Here is a 15,983-nt window from a genome sequence, read left to right as displayed (position 1 = left end):
AATCATGCAGTTACCAAGAGCTCTAAGTCCTATGTAAAATTTTAGAAGTGTATGAAATGTTACTTCAGAAGCATATATTAGCAAATGTTCATATGCTAATATGGGAATATGTGACAATTATAATAATAGTAATAATAATAATAATGAAACATTTTCTATATGTAAACAAAAATTCAAAGACAGTGGCCACTTCTCTGGTTAAGGAAGTAACAAATAACTTCAAATGCTGTTATTTTCATAATACAGGTTTTGATATGAAGTCAGGCTATTTGTATTTTTAAAAATGCCCACATTCATTTATAAATATGTTTATAGATAAGATGAAAACTGCTGGGTAGCTAATTAAAAATATAAGGTACGTTCTTAAGGTAGGCAAATATTATCCACATTTGCCTGCACAGGTGTGTGCAGGCACATAATGATGTGTTCTGATTAGAAACTATACAAACATGAGTTTGGTGTTTCCATAAGGCAATCCTTGCTTTTACAGAGGGTCAATCTATATTTTATGCCTGGGGAAATTATATCAGTGTCTTAGGATGGACTAAGGCATAAATGTGCACTTCTAATTTCCTTCAATCAGAATATTTTTCTTAAATGTGTGTGAGAATATTTATTTTACATTTTTTTGTAAATGAGTGGAATATATTTTACTGTCACCATGGACTTGGTAATAGTAATGTTCTGGGTGTTCTAACATGGTTTACTTGAGTAGCACTACATTAGGTGTTTAAGAACTAAGAACAAGGTGAACGATATATAAACTATTAGCATAAGAGTGCTAAGAAGATTGGGTTTGTCCCAAATGAAAAATGCAACAAGTATATGAAACTGAAAGGAGACATTTTTACTTGTCAGTACCTGTATTCAAAATATGTAATGTCCTGGATGTATTTTGATTTACCAAATTTTTTCAATAACATTTCTTTTCCAAAAGGGATCTGAGTAATTTAGAAGCAATGGGTTTAATCCATGTCTCAGAATTCCAACTCATGGGCTTCTCGGGAGACCCTGACCTACAGCCTGTCCTCTTTGGACTGTTCCTGTCCATGTATCTGGTCTCAGTGTTTGGGAATCTGCTCATCATCCTAACCATCAGCTCTGACCCCCACCTCCACACCCCCATGTACTTCTTCCTCTATAACCTACCCTTAGCTGACATCTGTTTCATCTCCACCACAGTCCCAAAGATGATTATGAATATAAAGAGTCACAGCAGAACTATCTCATATGTGGGGTTCCTGACACAGCTGTCTCTTTTTATCATTTTTGTATGTATGGATGATATGCTTCTGACTGTGATGGCCTATGACTGATTTGTGGCCATCTGTCACCCTCTGCATTATACAGTAATTATGAACCATCACCTCTGTGTCTTCTTAGTTTTGGTGTCATTTGCACTCAGTGTATTTGAATCCCAGATCCACAATTTGATGCATTACAGATTTCTTGTTTCAAAGATTGAGAAACTGCTAATTTCTTTTGTCATCCTTCTGAACTCCTTAACCTTGCCTGTGCATACAAATTTAGTCATACCTTACTTATTTGTATTGCTGGTGTCATACTCGGTATTTTCCCTGTTTCAGGGATCATTTTCTCATACTGTAAAATTATTTCCTCCATTTCAAATATTTCAACCTCCAGTGGAAGGAAGAAAGCCTTCTCCACATGTGGGTCTCACCTGTCAGTTTGTTTATTTTATGGAACAGCCCTTGGAGAGTACTTTGGTTCAGCTTTTCCCAGTCTCCCAGAAACAATGTGGTGGCCTCATTTATGTACACAGTGGTCACCCCAATGCTGAATCCCTCTATCTACAGCCTGAGGAACAGGGACATCAGTAGGACTCTGACGAAGTTCCAGAGAATGACAGTGTAATCTTTAATCATATGGCATCCATCTTGGACAAATGTGTAAAATTTAGAAAAACTGAACATGTGGACCTGCTACTACTGCTTTTTGGGACAGATTTCTTTTAAAATTCTTGGCTTTAATTTCTTATAGTTTTATCATTTAAGGGGATTTAATTGGCAAATGGGTGGAGAATATGGAGTTTTACAAATGAGCACAAATTTCAGTTTAGGAAGTTTGTTACTGGCAGTTGACAATAATGATGTTTGTCCCAAATTGTGAATGTGAAGAATGTCACAAAACTGAAACTAAAATATTTGATATGGTACATGTGTAGCTATTTATAATTTGTCACAATTAGTGGAAATGAAAAGTTGTTGAAACTAAAATAACAAAGGAACTTTCAATTTTAACTCCTAATATTAATCATCTCACTTTTCTAATTGAACAACACAGAATTGCTAGCTGGATTAATAAAGCACAACTGCACCATTTCCATCTTTTTAGAAATGTGTCTCACTCACAAAGACAACATTGGCTAGGGTGAAATGATTTTAAAACATTTTCCACTGAAAATGTGTAAAGGATGAGCAATACTTATATCTCATAAAATAAAATTCAAACCAAGGTGACACAGAAGAGACAAAGAATCAGTTCTTTTTAATAATAGGAAAAATCCATTAATTGGAGTTAAAAGTTGTTAATATACGCATCAAACAACAACCCACCCAAATTCACTAAAAAATACTATGGAACATAAAGTCAATGATAGACCATAACACAATACTAGCAGGAACCTTCCATTATCAGCTCTCACTAAGAGATAGGTCATCCAGACCAAAAAGAAACAAAACCAAAACACTTCAGAATTGAGTGAAAATACAGACCAAATGGTCTTAACTGAGAAACGCAGAATATTTTATCCAGCAGCTGCGCAATACACCTTCTTCTCAGGTTTCCATGGAACTTTCTCCAAAGTAGACCTAGTAAACCAATGTATAAAGCAAGATTACCCCGATACCAAAACCCAATGGGAACACAATAAAAAAGGAAAGGAAAAATTATAGAGCAATTTGTTGACAAATACAGATGCAAATATTCTTGCAAAATAAATTCAATCACACATTAAAAAGACATGATAAGCATAAAAATGTTTTATTCTAAGGATGCAAGGATGCTTCATCATAAGCAAACAAATAAATATAAAAAAGCATATAAAACATCAAGGATAAAAATCACATGATCATCTCACAAGATTCAAAAAAGCCTCTAAAAAATTCAAAATCCTTTCAAGATCAAAGCTGCAGAAGCAACTAAGAATAAAAAGAACACAATTTAACATAGTAAAGCATATATAAAAACAACCTACAATCAACATTGTACTAAATGGGGCAAAATTGAAATCATTTCTTCTAAAGTTAGGAATGACCCCCAATTTATTTAATAAGAATGTTTCCATTCTTATTTAATATAATAGTGGAATTTCTATTCAAAGCAAGAAGAGAAAGAAATAAAAGGGATTCAAATAGGGAAGGAAGAATTCAAATTATCTTTATTTAGAGACAACTTGATTCTATCTTTAAAAACCCTAAGGTTAAACCAAAAAATATTAGATCTAGTAAATACCTTCTGGAAAACAGTAGGAAATTACATTAATGTACAAGAATCAGTAGTTTTCCATATTCCACAAGGAACAGGTTAAAGCAGAAATCAGAAAAATGATTACATTCACAATAGCTTAACACACTGTAGAAATAAACTAAACTGAAGAGAATAAAGACCTTTACAAGGAAAATACAAAAACATAAAGAGGTTGAAGACATCAGAAGATGGAAATATCTTCTGTGCTCATGGATATCCAGAATTAATTTGAAAATGACTATAGTATGAAACGGAATCAATATATTCAATAAAATCCCCATCAAATTTCCAATGCTGTTCTTCACATAAATAGAAAAATGAATTTTACAATTCATATACTTCACAAAGACTCTGAATAGCAAGGTCAGTCATGGACATGAACAGTGCTAGAGACATCACAACAACACTCAAATTATACTACAGACCCATAGTAACCCAGACACAGCATGGCACTTACACAAGAGCAGACATGAAGACTAAAGGAATAGGAAGAACCAGAAATAAATCCATACTGCTTCATCCAATTGGAATTTGACTGAAGAGCCAAAAACATCCACTGGAGAAAAAATAGCCTCTTCAAAAATGCTGTTGAGAAAACTGACTATCTGTATATGAGTACTGAAAGTAGGCTTCCATATCTCCTTGCAATGGAATTAATTCAGAATGGATCAAAAACCTTAATATAAGACATGAAACTTTGAAACTCACACAGGACTATAGGGAAAATTCTTGAAGACATATGCATTGCCCATTTACTCCAATCACACAGCTGATAAGATTAAGAATTGACAAATGGGATTGTATCAAAACCTTCTGCACATTGAAGAAAAAATTACCAGAAACAAGAGACGACCTACAGAATGGGAAAAAACAATCTTTGACAGCTCTTCATCAAATACAGGATTAGTATATGTAAGTATAAAAAGAACTCAAGAAATTAAACACCAAAAGAAAAATAATGAAATTATTTAGTGGGCAAATGCAATAAACCATTTTCAGACAAGGTAGTACAAATGGCTAATAAACACAAGAATAAATATCTGACACACTTAGCCATATAGGAAATGCCAATAAAAACTATACTGATATTCCATCTCATACAAATCAGAATGAATGACATTAAGAAAACAAAAATAGTAACAAACTTTAGTGAGGATGTGGTCGAAAAGGAACCCTCATAAACTGTTTTAGGAATGTTGACTGGTATATCCTCTATGGAAATCAGCATCAATACTCATCAAAAATTTATACATAGACTTACCTTAGCACTCTGCTCTACCACCTTTGGACATATATCCGGAGGAGTGAAGATGAACATATGAAAGATTCCTGCACACATATGTTTGAAATAGCACTATATTACATGGCAAAGCTGTTGGATCAGATAAAGTGCCAAAACAGATTAATGGATTTAAAAAAGCCACTATAAATATAAATGGAGTATTATTCAGCCATAAAGAATAATGAAATTATGTCATTTGCAGGAAAGTAAATGGAAATGAATGCCATTATAATCTGCAAAATAAGCCAAGTTCAAAAAGTCAAATATTCCATGCTTTTGCCCATTTATGAAATTATTCCTAAAATGATGATAATAACACTAATAATGGGGCATCAGTTTAAAACGGATTGTCAGGGCATGAATCAGCAGGAGGAGAAGAAGAAAAGGAGATGGTACCGGGAGGTGAAGAGAATTGCAATAGACCACACACGCACGCACACACACACACACACACACACACACACACACACACACACACACACAAAAGCACTGATGTAAAGATACCACAATGAAACCTACCACATATGGTTTGGAAAGGGTGGGGAATGTGAGCCTAAGAAAGTATAACAGAGGGTTGAATCTTTGCAAATTACACTGAATGCATCTATGGAATTATAATAAAATGCCCTTATAATATTAATAATTCCTGATTGAAAAAAAGAAAGCAAAAAGTAGATAGGTGAAATTTGTTTGGTTTTCTAAGGTTTGTTTTCAATTTTAAAATTGTTCCAAGACTCCCAACATTTTTGACAATTTTATTCCTTAATACATTCACTGTTTTCTTAGTGATTGAAGGCTCTTAAAAACCAACAATTGTCAAATATTGATTAGCTACCAGATATAAATTACATGTCACACTCCTTGTGGAGTTGTTTCTTATTTTGCTTATTTCCATTCAGCAATATGAACAGAGACAGGTGGAGAGACTTCCATGAATTTTTTTATAGTAAACTAGTCAATAATAAGGAATGTTCATTTTCTGGCTCATCCCCAGGCTCCGTTTCCTCTACTGGAGTCAAATAAAAATATTCTATATACAAGATCAATTTTTCGATGAATTATCATGGTGGGATTATCACTAGATTGAGTTCAGAAAAACTTTAATGGTGAATTTTTTTTCTTTTATTATTCATACATGCATACAAGGCTTGGTTCATTTCTCCCCCCTGCCCCCACCCCCTCCCTTACCACCCACTCCGCCCCCTACCTCTCCCCCCCACCCATCAATACCCAGCAGAAACTGTTTTGCCCTTATTTCTAATTTTGTTGTAGAGAGAGTATAAGCAATAATAGGAAGGAACAAGGGTTTTTGCTGGTTGAGATAAGGATAGCTATACAGGGCATTGACTCACATTGATTTCCTGTGCATGTGTGTTACCTTCTAGGTTAATTCTTTTTGATCTAACCTTTTCTCTAGTTCCTGTTCCCCTTTTCCTATTGGCCTCAGTTGCTTTTAAGGTATCTGCTTTAGTTTCTCTGCATTAAGGGCAACAAATACTAGCTAATTTTTTAGGTGTCTTACCTATCCTCACCCCTCACTTGTGGGCTCTCGCTTTTATCATGTGCTCAAAGTCAGATCCCATTATTGTGTTTGCCCTTGATCTAATGTCCACATATGAGGGAGAACATACGATTTTTGGTCTTTTGGGCCAGGCTAACCTCACTCAGAATGATGTTCTCCAATTCCATACATTTGCCAGCGAATGATAACATTTCGTTCTTCATGGCTGCATAAAATTCCATTGTGTATAGATACCACATTTTCATAGTTCATTCGTCAGTGATGGGGCATCTTGGCTGTTTCCATAACTTGGCTATTGTGAATAGTGCCACAATAAACATGGGTGTGCAGGTGCCTCTGGAGTAACCTGTGTCACAGTCTTTTGGGTATATCCCCAGGAGTGGTATTCCTGGATCAAATGGTAGATCAATATCTACCTTTTTTTAAGTAGCCTCCAAATTTTTTTTCAGAGTGGTTGTACTAGTTTACATTCCCACCAACAGTGGAAGAGGGTTCCTTTTTCCCCGCATCCTCGCCTACACCTGTTGTTGGTGGTGTTGCTAATGATGGCTATTCTAACAGGGTGAGGTGGAATCTAAGTGTGGTTTTAATTTGCATTTCCTTTATTGCTAGAGATGGTGAGAATTTTTTCATGTGTTTTTTGGCCATTTGAATTTCTTCTTTTGAGAAAGTTCTGTTTAGTTCACTTCCTCATTTCTTTATTGGTTCATTAGTTTTGGAAGAATTTAGTTTTTTAAGTTCCCTGTATATTCTGGTTATCAGTCCTTTGTCTGATGTATAGTTGGCAAAAATTTTCTCCCACTCTGTGGGTGTTCTCTTCAGTTTAGAAACCATTTGTTTTGATGAACAGAAGCTTTTTATGTTTGTGAGGTCCCATTTATCTATGCTATCTCTTAGTTGCTGTGCTGCTGGGGTTTCATTGAGAAAGTTCTTACCTATAACTACTAACTCCAGAGTATTTCCTATTCTTTCTTGTATCAACTTTAGAGTTTGGGGTCTGATATTAAGATCCTTGATCCATTTTGAGTTAATCTTGGTATAGGGTGATATACATGGATCTAGTTTCAGTGTTTTGCAGACTGCTAACCAGTTTTCCCAGCAGTTTTTGTTGAAGAGGCTGCTATTTCTCCATCGTATATTTTTAGCTCCTTTGTCAAAGACAAGTTGGTTATAGTTGTGTGGCTTTATATCTGGGTCCTCTATTCTGTTCCACTGGTCTTCATGTCTGTTTTTGTGCCAGTACCATGCTGTTTTTATTGTTATTGCTTTGTAATATAGTTTGAAGTCAGGTATTGTGATACCTCCTGCATTGTTCTTTTGACTGAGTATTGCCTTGGCTATTCGTGGCCTCTTGTGTTTCCATATAAATTTAACAGTAGATTTTTCAATCTCTTAAATGAATGTCATTGGAATTTTGATGGGAATTGCATTAAACATGTAGATTACTTTTGGGAGTATCGACATTTTTACTATGTTGATTCTACCAATCCATGAGCATGGGAGATCTCTCCACTTTCTATAGTCTTCCTCAATCTCTTTCTTCAGAAGTGTATAGTTTTCCTTGTAGAGATCTTTCACATCTTTTGTTAGGTTTACACCTAGGTATTTGATTTTTTTTGAGGCTATTGTAAAGGGAATTGTTTTCATACATTCTTTTTCAGTTTGCTCATTGTTAGTGTATAGAAATGCTAATGATTTTTCTATGTTGATTTTATATCCTGCTACCTTGCTATAGCTATTGATGATGTCTAGAAGCTTCTGAGTAGAGTTTTTTGGGTCTTTAAGGTATAGGATCATGTCATCTGCAAATAGGGATATTTTGACATTCTTTACCTGTTTGTATTCCTTTTATTCCTTCTTCTTGCCTAATCGCTCTGGCTAGGAATTCCAGTACTATGTTGAATAGAAGTGGAGATAGTGGGCATCCTTCTCTGGTTCCTGATTTTAGAGGGAATGGTTTCAGTTTTTCTCTGTTAAGTATAATGCTGGCTGTAGGTTTGTCATATATAGCTTTTATAATGTTGAGGTACTTTCCTTCTATTCCTAGTTTTCTTAGAGATCTTATCATGAAATGATGTTGGATCTTATCAAAGGCTTTTTCTGTACCTATTGAGATGATCAAGTGGTTTTTTTCTTTGCTTCTGTTAATGTGGCTTATTACATTTATTGATTTTCATATGTTGAACCACCCCTGCATCCCTGGGATGAAGCCTACTTGGTCGTGGTGAATAATCTTTTTGATGTTTTGTTGAATTCAGTTTGCCATTATTATGTTGAGGATTTTTGCATCAATGTTCATTAAGGAGATTGGCCTATAGTTCTCCTTTTTGGAGGTGTCTTTGCCTGGTTTTGGGATAAGTGTAATACTGGCTTCATAAAATGTATTTGGCAGTTTTCCTTCCCTTTCTATTTTGTGGAACAGTTTAAGGAGGGTTGGTATCAGTTCTTCTTTAAAGGTCTGATAGAATTCAGCAGAGAATCCATCAGGTTCTGGACTTTTCTTTTTGGGGGAGACTCTTGATTGCTGCTTCAATTTTATTTTGTGTTATATCTTTTCAGGTGATTAATTTCCTCTTGGTTCAGTTTTGGATGATCATATGTATCTAGAAATCTGTCCATTTCTTTAAAATTTTCAAATTTATTTGAATGTAGGTTCTCAAAGTAGTCTCTGATGATTTCCTGGACTTCTATGGTGTTTGTTGTTATGTCCCCTTTTGCATTCCTGATTCTACTAATTTGGGGTTTTTCCTCTCCTCATTTTAGTCTGGTTTGCCTGGGGTCTATCAATCTTGTTTATTTTTTCAATGAACCAACTTTTTGTTTCATTAATTCTTTGTATGGTTTTTTTGGTTTCTATTTCGTTGATTTCAGCTCTTACTTTTAATATTTCTCTCCTTCTATTTGTTTTGGGATTTGCTTGTTCTTGTTTTTCTAGGAGTTTGAGATGTATCATTAGGTCATTCATTTGGGATCTTTCAGTCTTTTTAATATATGAACTCATGGCTCTAAACTTTCCTCTCAGGACTGCCTTAGCTGTGTCCCATAGGTTCCAGTAGATTGTGTTTTCATTTTCATTGACTTCCAGGAACTTTTTAATTTCCTCTTTTATTTCATTGATGATCCATTCTTCATTAAGTAATGAGTTATTTAGTTTCCAGCTCTTTGCATGTTTTTTATCTTTATTTTTGTTGTTGAGTTCTACTTTTACAGCATTATGATCAGATAGTATGCACGGTATAATTTCTATTTTCTTATAATTGCTGAGACTTGATTTGTGCTCTATGATATGATCTATTTTGGAGAAGGTTCCATGGGCTGCTGAGAAGAATGTATATTGTGTAGAGGTTGGATGAAATGTTCTGTAGACATAACTAGGTCCATTTGATCTATTGTATATTTTAGATCTTGGATTTCTTTATTGATTTTTTGTTTGGATGACCTATCTATTGATGATAATGGGGTGTTAAAGTCTCCCACAACTACTGTGTTGGTGTTTATATATGTTTTTAGGTCTTTCAGGGTATGTTTGATGAAATTGGGCACATTGACATTGGGTGCGTACAGATTGATGATTATTATTTCCTTTTGGTCTATTTCCCCTTTTATTAGTATGGAATGTCCTTCTTTATCTTGTTTGATCAATGTAGGTTTGAAGTCTACTTTGTCAGAGATAAGTATTGCTACTCCTGCCTGTTTTTCGGGGCCATTGGCTTGGTAAATCTTCTTCCAGCCTTTCAACCTAAGCCCATGCTTATTTCTGTCAGTGAGATGGGTCTCCTGTAAGCAACAAATTGTTGGATCTTCTTTTTTAATCCATTTTGTCAAGTGGTGCCTTTTGATGGGTGAATGAAGTCCGTTAACATTCAGCATTTGTACTGATAGGTATGTGGTGATTCATGTTATTTAGTTGTCCTAGTTGATTGAAGGTTTGATTGTGTGTACCTAAGTTGAGGTTACTCACTACTGTCTTGCTTTTTCTTTTCCTGTAGTTTCGTGCTGCCTGTCTTTTCATGGTTAAGTTAGGTTTCACTTTCTGTTTGTAGAATCTTTTGTAGTAGTGTCTTTGTGGTCACATATTGTTTTAGTTTCTGCTTATCATGGAAGACTTTTATTGCTCCATGCTCATGGTTAAGTTGGGTTTCACTTTCTGTTTGCAGAATCCATTGAAGAATCTTTTGTAGTGGTGGCTTTTTGGTCACATATTGTTTTATTTTCTGCTTAGCATGGAAGACTTTTATTGCTCTATCTATTTTGAATGATAGTTTTGCTGGGTAGAGTATCCTGGGGTTGAAGTTATTTTCATTAAGTGCCTGGAAGATCTCACCCCAACCTCTTGTTGCTTTTATTGTTTCTGTTGAGAAGTCTGCTGTGATTTTGATGGGTTTGCCTTTGTATGTTACTTGTTTTTTCTCTCTTACAGCCTTCAATATTCTTTCCTTAGTTTCTGAACTTGTTGTTTTAATGATGATATGTTGTGGAGTAGTTCTATTTTGATCTCATGTGTTTGGTGTCCTAGAGGCCTCTTACATCTGTATAGGAATATCTTTCTCTAGATTTGGGAAATTTTCCATTATTATTTTGTTGAATAGATTATGCATTCCCTTTGCTTGCACCTCTTCTCCTTCTTCAATGCCCATGATTCTCAAGTTTGGTGTTTTGATGGAGTTGGTGAGTTCTTGCATTTTCTTTTCACAGTCTTGAGTTGTTTAATTAATAGTTCTTCAGTTTTTCCTTTAATTAACCATTTCATCTTTAATTCTGAGATTCTGTCTTCTGTTTGTTCTATCCTGCTGGATTGGCCTTCCGTTTTGTTTTGCAGTTCTGTTTCATTCTTTTTTCTGAGGTTTTCCATATCCTGGGTGGTTTCCTCTTTAATGTTGTCTAGTTTTGTCCTGAGTTCATTTATCCATTTATTCCTCATGTTCTCTCTTTCACTTTGGTGTTTATACAGTGCTTCTATGGTTTCCTTTATTTCTTCTTTTGCTTTTTCAAATTCTCTATTTTTGTTGTCTTGGAATTTCTTGAGTGTCTCCTGTACATTTTGGTTGACCCTATCCAGTATCATCTCTATAAAATTCTCATTGAGTACTTGTAGTATGTCTTCTTTGAAATTATTCTTGTTGGCTTCATTGGGTCCTTTGGCATAGTTTATCTTCATTTTGTTGGTGTCTGGTTCTGAGTTTATGTTTTCTTCATTCCCCTCTGGTTCCTGTACTAATTTTTTGCTATGGGGAAACTGGTTTTCCTGTTTTTTCTGTCTTCCCATCATTGTCTTTGGTGTTATTACTGTCCCTGTACTGTGTGCAATTAAGTATTTTCTAGCTTGTAATGGTAACAATGATAATATGTACAATGGAATGGTGAGCTGAGATGGAAAGCAAGAAGTTAAAGAAAAAGGGAAAACAAATACCCAGACAAGAGGGAGAAAACAGGACAAGGTTTTAGACAAGAAAGTTTCAAAGGTATAAACAGGGAGCATTAGTGTACTAAGTGACAGTAAGCTGAACAGACATTAGAGAGACAGAGAGAGGATTGAAAATAAAAAATAAAAACAATAAAGACAAGAATAAAAATAAAAATAAGTAAATCAAAGTAATATCTATATATAAAAATGAATTAAAATAAAATGCAAAATAGAAAATTAAAAAAAAAAACCAAAAAACCAAAAAACATCCAAGTTCAAATGCAATGAGGTTTCAGTCTTAATATTTTGGGTGTCCGTCTCAGTCTCCAGTCCTGGAGATGGTGTCTCAGATGTTGTTCTGTAAGTGTCTCATCAAAAGGGGAAGCATAAAGTAGAACAAAACTACACACACACACACACACACACACACACAAACCCCACCAAGTGTCCCAAGTTCAAATGCAAGTGTCCCAGTTTCAGTAACTTTTTCCGCTTGCAGGTATAATTCAGTTTTCCTGTCATCAAAGGTAGGGAGAAAAAAAAAAGAGGCTGGAGACAGTTCTGAGAATGGTATCTGCAACCGTGACTTGCCTGCTCTCTGCTGTCAGCCTGCTGTTGCTGGAGGTTTTATTTATGCAGATCTCTGGGGTGAGCTTAGCACTCACCTGGCCCTGCCGGCTTTGTTTGTTCAGAGTTCTCCTGTGCGGTAGCCGCTGGTACAAGCTTTCCCCTTTCCAAGTACTGGGAAAGGTGACACTGCACCCGCGTTATCAGGCCTGCATGTTTATTTATAGTTCATGTGGGGGTGGGTCTTCCCCACTCTCCTGTGGAGTTTTCCTCCCACCGCCACTTTCACAAGCTTTCCTGCTCCTGATTACTGGGCAGTACTGCTGCTCCTGCCAGCCTCCATGTTTGTTTACAGTTCACGTTGGAAGTGGGTCTTCTGTCCTCTCCTGTGGAGTTTTCTTCCCTCTGCCACTCTCACCTGCTTTCCTGCTCCTGGTTGCTGGGCACACACCGCAACCCCACTCCCGCCAGAGCCTCTCCGGCCCACCCGGCTTGTTTATTTACAGTACCGGGAAGGATACCCTTCCCACAATCTTTGGTGCTCAGTGCGCCCCACCCTCTTTCCCATGTGTCTTTATTGTTCTTATTGTTTATTACTCAGTTTCACTTTTTTCCTCAGGTGGAGGTCAGTCTGTCCAGGTGGCTATGCTGCTCTGGCTCAGGCTTGTCTGTGGGAGTACTGTGGTACCACAAAGCTCACCTGGTCCATGTCTTCCAAAGCCATCTGGGTGCAGGCGACTGGCAGCCCCGGGGTCCTGCTGGTTTCTCCGTTTAACGTGAAGTGGAGATTGTCTGCGCTGGCTGGAGGTGTGGAGGGGTCAAAGTTATGCCTCTTCTCAGTGATTATGCCTGCAAAGTGTGTCTCCAGCATCTCTCCAAGATTTCACTATAGGAGTCTCGCTTTCTGCTTTCTCTCTCTATCCACCATCTTGGAATCCCCTTAGTGGTGAATATTAAGAATAGGAAAGTGAGGGATGGGGTGTATGTCAACAGAAAGAACATGTATTTAAACCCCAGTACCGTCAAAAAATAGAGAAGGAAAAATAGAAATCTATGCCAGGCACCATGGCTTCTCAGGAGGCATAGATTGGGAGGATTATAGTTCAGGGCCAACTGGAGCAAGAAGTTGGCAAGATCTCCATTTCAATCAGTTAGGTGGACCTGGTGACATGCACTTGTGACCTAGCTATATGAGGATGATGATGGTCTGAAGCTGGTTCTAGGCAAAACATCAACCATCTACTTGAAAAATAAGCAAAAATGCAAGAATGGGATAGGACAAAGCTCAAGGGGAAGAGTGCCTGTCTACCAAGCATGAAGCCCTGAGTTCAAAACTAAAATACCATCCAAAAATTCATATAACTTATTTTTATTGGGACAATAAATATAGGTCACTAATCATAAAATTTAGTGTTTATGAATGGAGAAATACAACTATCCTCCACTTATATAATTTGGGGAAATTTGAACTTGTATGATAGAAAGGCTTGTGCTAATTAAAACCTGAGAAGGATCTGACACACATGTGAATAATGTATACCGCAAAAGCATAATAAACATTCATTGCAGAAGGCAATGGAATTTTTCTGAAACAGGTCATATTTTAGGTCACAAGTTTTAACAAATATAAAAAAATTGAAATAATCTCCTACATACTGTCTGACCATAGCACAATTAAACTAGAACTGAACAACAAAAATATTCAAGTATGTGGAGACTGAACAACTCATTGCAGGGTCATTGAAGAAATAAGTGAAGAAATTAGAGTGTCTGGAATTTTATGAAAATGAAAGCATAACCTTCAGAAACTATGGAACATAGCAAAAGCAGTTGTAAGTTGAAAGTTTATAGCCATGGATGCCTATATTAAAAATGCAGAAAAATCTAAAGTAAAATAGCTAATGCTGCATCTCAACCTCCTAGGAAAACAGGAACAAGCTAAACCCAAAATCAGCAGGGGAGAAAAAATAAAAATTAGAGCCAAAATATATAAAATAGAGACAATAAAACAAGCAATGAATCAACAAAACAAAAAGGTGGCTCTTCAAAAAAATAAAGTTGACAAACCCTTGGGAAATGTGACTAAAATGAGAAATGAAAAGACCCAACTTAGTAAAATTCAAAATGAAAAAGGGTAGACTACAACAAACTCGAAGGAAATTCAGGGTATCATTAGGGAATACCTTGATAACCTATATTCAACTAAATTCAAAAATCTAGAAGAAATGTACAAATTTCTAGACACATATGACCAGCCTAACTGAACCAAGAGGATATAAATCAACTAAACAGATCTATAACAAGCAATGAAATTGAACAATCAACAGTTTCCTAAGAGAGAAAAGTCTGAGAATGGATGGATTTACTGCTGAATTCTACAATACCCTTAAGGAAGAACTAATACCGAGATGCCTACAACTTTTCCATGAAATAGAAAGAGAAGGAAACTTCCATGCTCATGCTATGGTCAGTATAACATTAATCCCCAAACTGGACAAGGATAGAAGAAAAAAGTGAATAACAGGGAAGTCTCTTCCATGAACTTAGATGCAAAACTCCTCAGTAAAATATTGGCAAAAACTGAATTCAATGACATATCAAAAAGATTATACAGCATGACTAAGTTGCTTTCATTCCAGGGTTGCAGGGCTGGTTCAACATAGGCAAATCTTTAAATGTAATGCAGCATATTAACTGAAGCAAAGCAAAAAAAACTGCTACTTGATCATCTCAAGAAGAAAGCTTCCTGGAAAAAATTCAAAATACTTTCTGGTGAAAGTAAGAATAATAGGAAGATGCCGCAACATAAAAAAGGCTATGTACAACAAACCTACAGCCAATATTAAAGTAAGTGAGGAAACACTGAAAGAATTTCCCCTAAGTCAGGAATGAGTCAAGTGTGTCCACTCTCTCCAAAGTTTTTCAACATAGTATTTGAATTACTAGCTAGATCAATAAGGCAAGAAGAGGAAATTAATTTAATTCAAAAGGAAAGGAAGAATTCCTATTTGCAGATGACATTATTTTATACCTAAAAGACCCAGCCAACTCCATTAAAAACAACTAAACATCACAAATAGCTTCTGTGAAGTAACAACATACAAAATCAACTTACAAAAATCAGTAGCCTTTAGATATACAAATAATGAACAGTCTGAGAAATAATATAGGAAAAGAATTCTATTTACAATAGAAAAAATAACATACCTAGGAATAAGCTTAACAAAGGTAGTAAAACACTTCTACAATGAAAACTATAAACTATTGAAAAATATTGAAGAAGACTACAGAAGATGGAAAGATCTGCCATGCTCATGGACTGGCAGAATCAATATTTTGATAATGGCTATACTACTGAAAGCAATCTTCATGCTCTATACAATCCCCATTAAAATTCCAATGACGTTGATCTCAGAGATTGAAAATCAACCCTAATGTTCATTTGGAAGCACAAAAGACTGCAAGTAGTCAAGGAAATACTGAGCAAAAAGAGCAATGGCAGAGGGACCACCTGACTTCAAACAATACTATAAAGCCATAACAATAGAGGACATGAAAACATTTAAGTTATAATACATATATACATGAAAAATATCACAAAAAGTCTCCCTGTAGAGCCTTCTTAAATTGGCAAAAATGTCTTTTTCAAAAAACCCGCAGAGAACTTAAAATAAAATAGGTCCTGGTGAGGTTTTGTATCACTTGGAAGGGAGAGGATA

At 35.8% G+C, this 15,983-nt stretch overlaps 1 pseudogene; it reads left to right on the top strand.

The window, feature by feature from the left end:
* Window positions 1–959: 959 nt before the first annotated feature.
* On the top strand, window positions 960–1,875 carry LOC109677830 (olfactory receptor 7E24-like; annotated as a pseudogene).
* Window positions 1,876–15,983: the final 14,108 nt, after the last annotated feature.

The sequence above is a fragment of the Castor canadensis genome, chromosome 14, assembly GCF_047511655.1.
Source record: "Castor canadensis chromosome 14, mCasCan1.hap1v2, whole genome shotgun sequence".
Classification (NCBI taxonomy): Eukaryota; Metazoa; Chordata; class Mammalia; order Rodentia; family Castoridae; genus Castor; species Castor canadensis.
The sequence above is the reverse complement of the archived record's forward strand: the minus strand, read 5'-3'. Positions and strand labels throughout refer to the sequence as shown.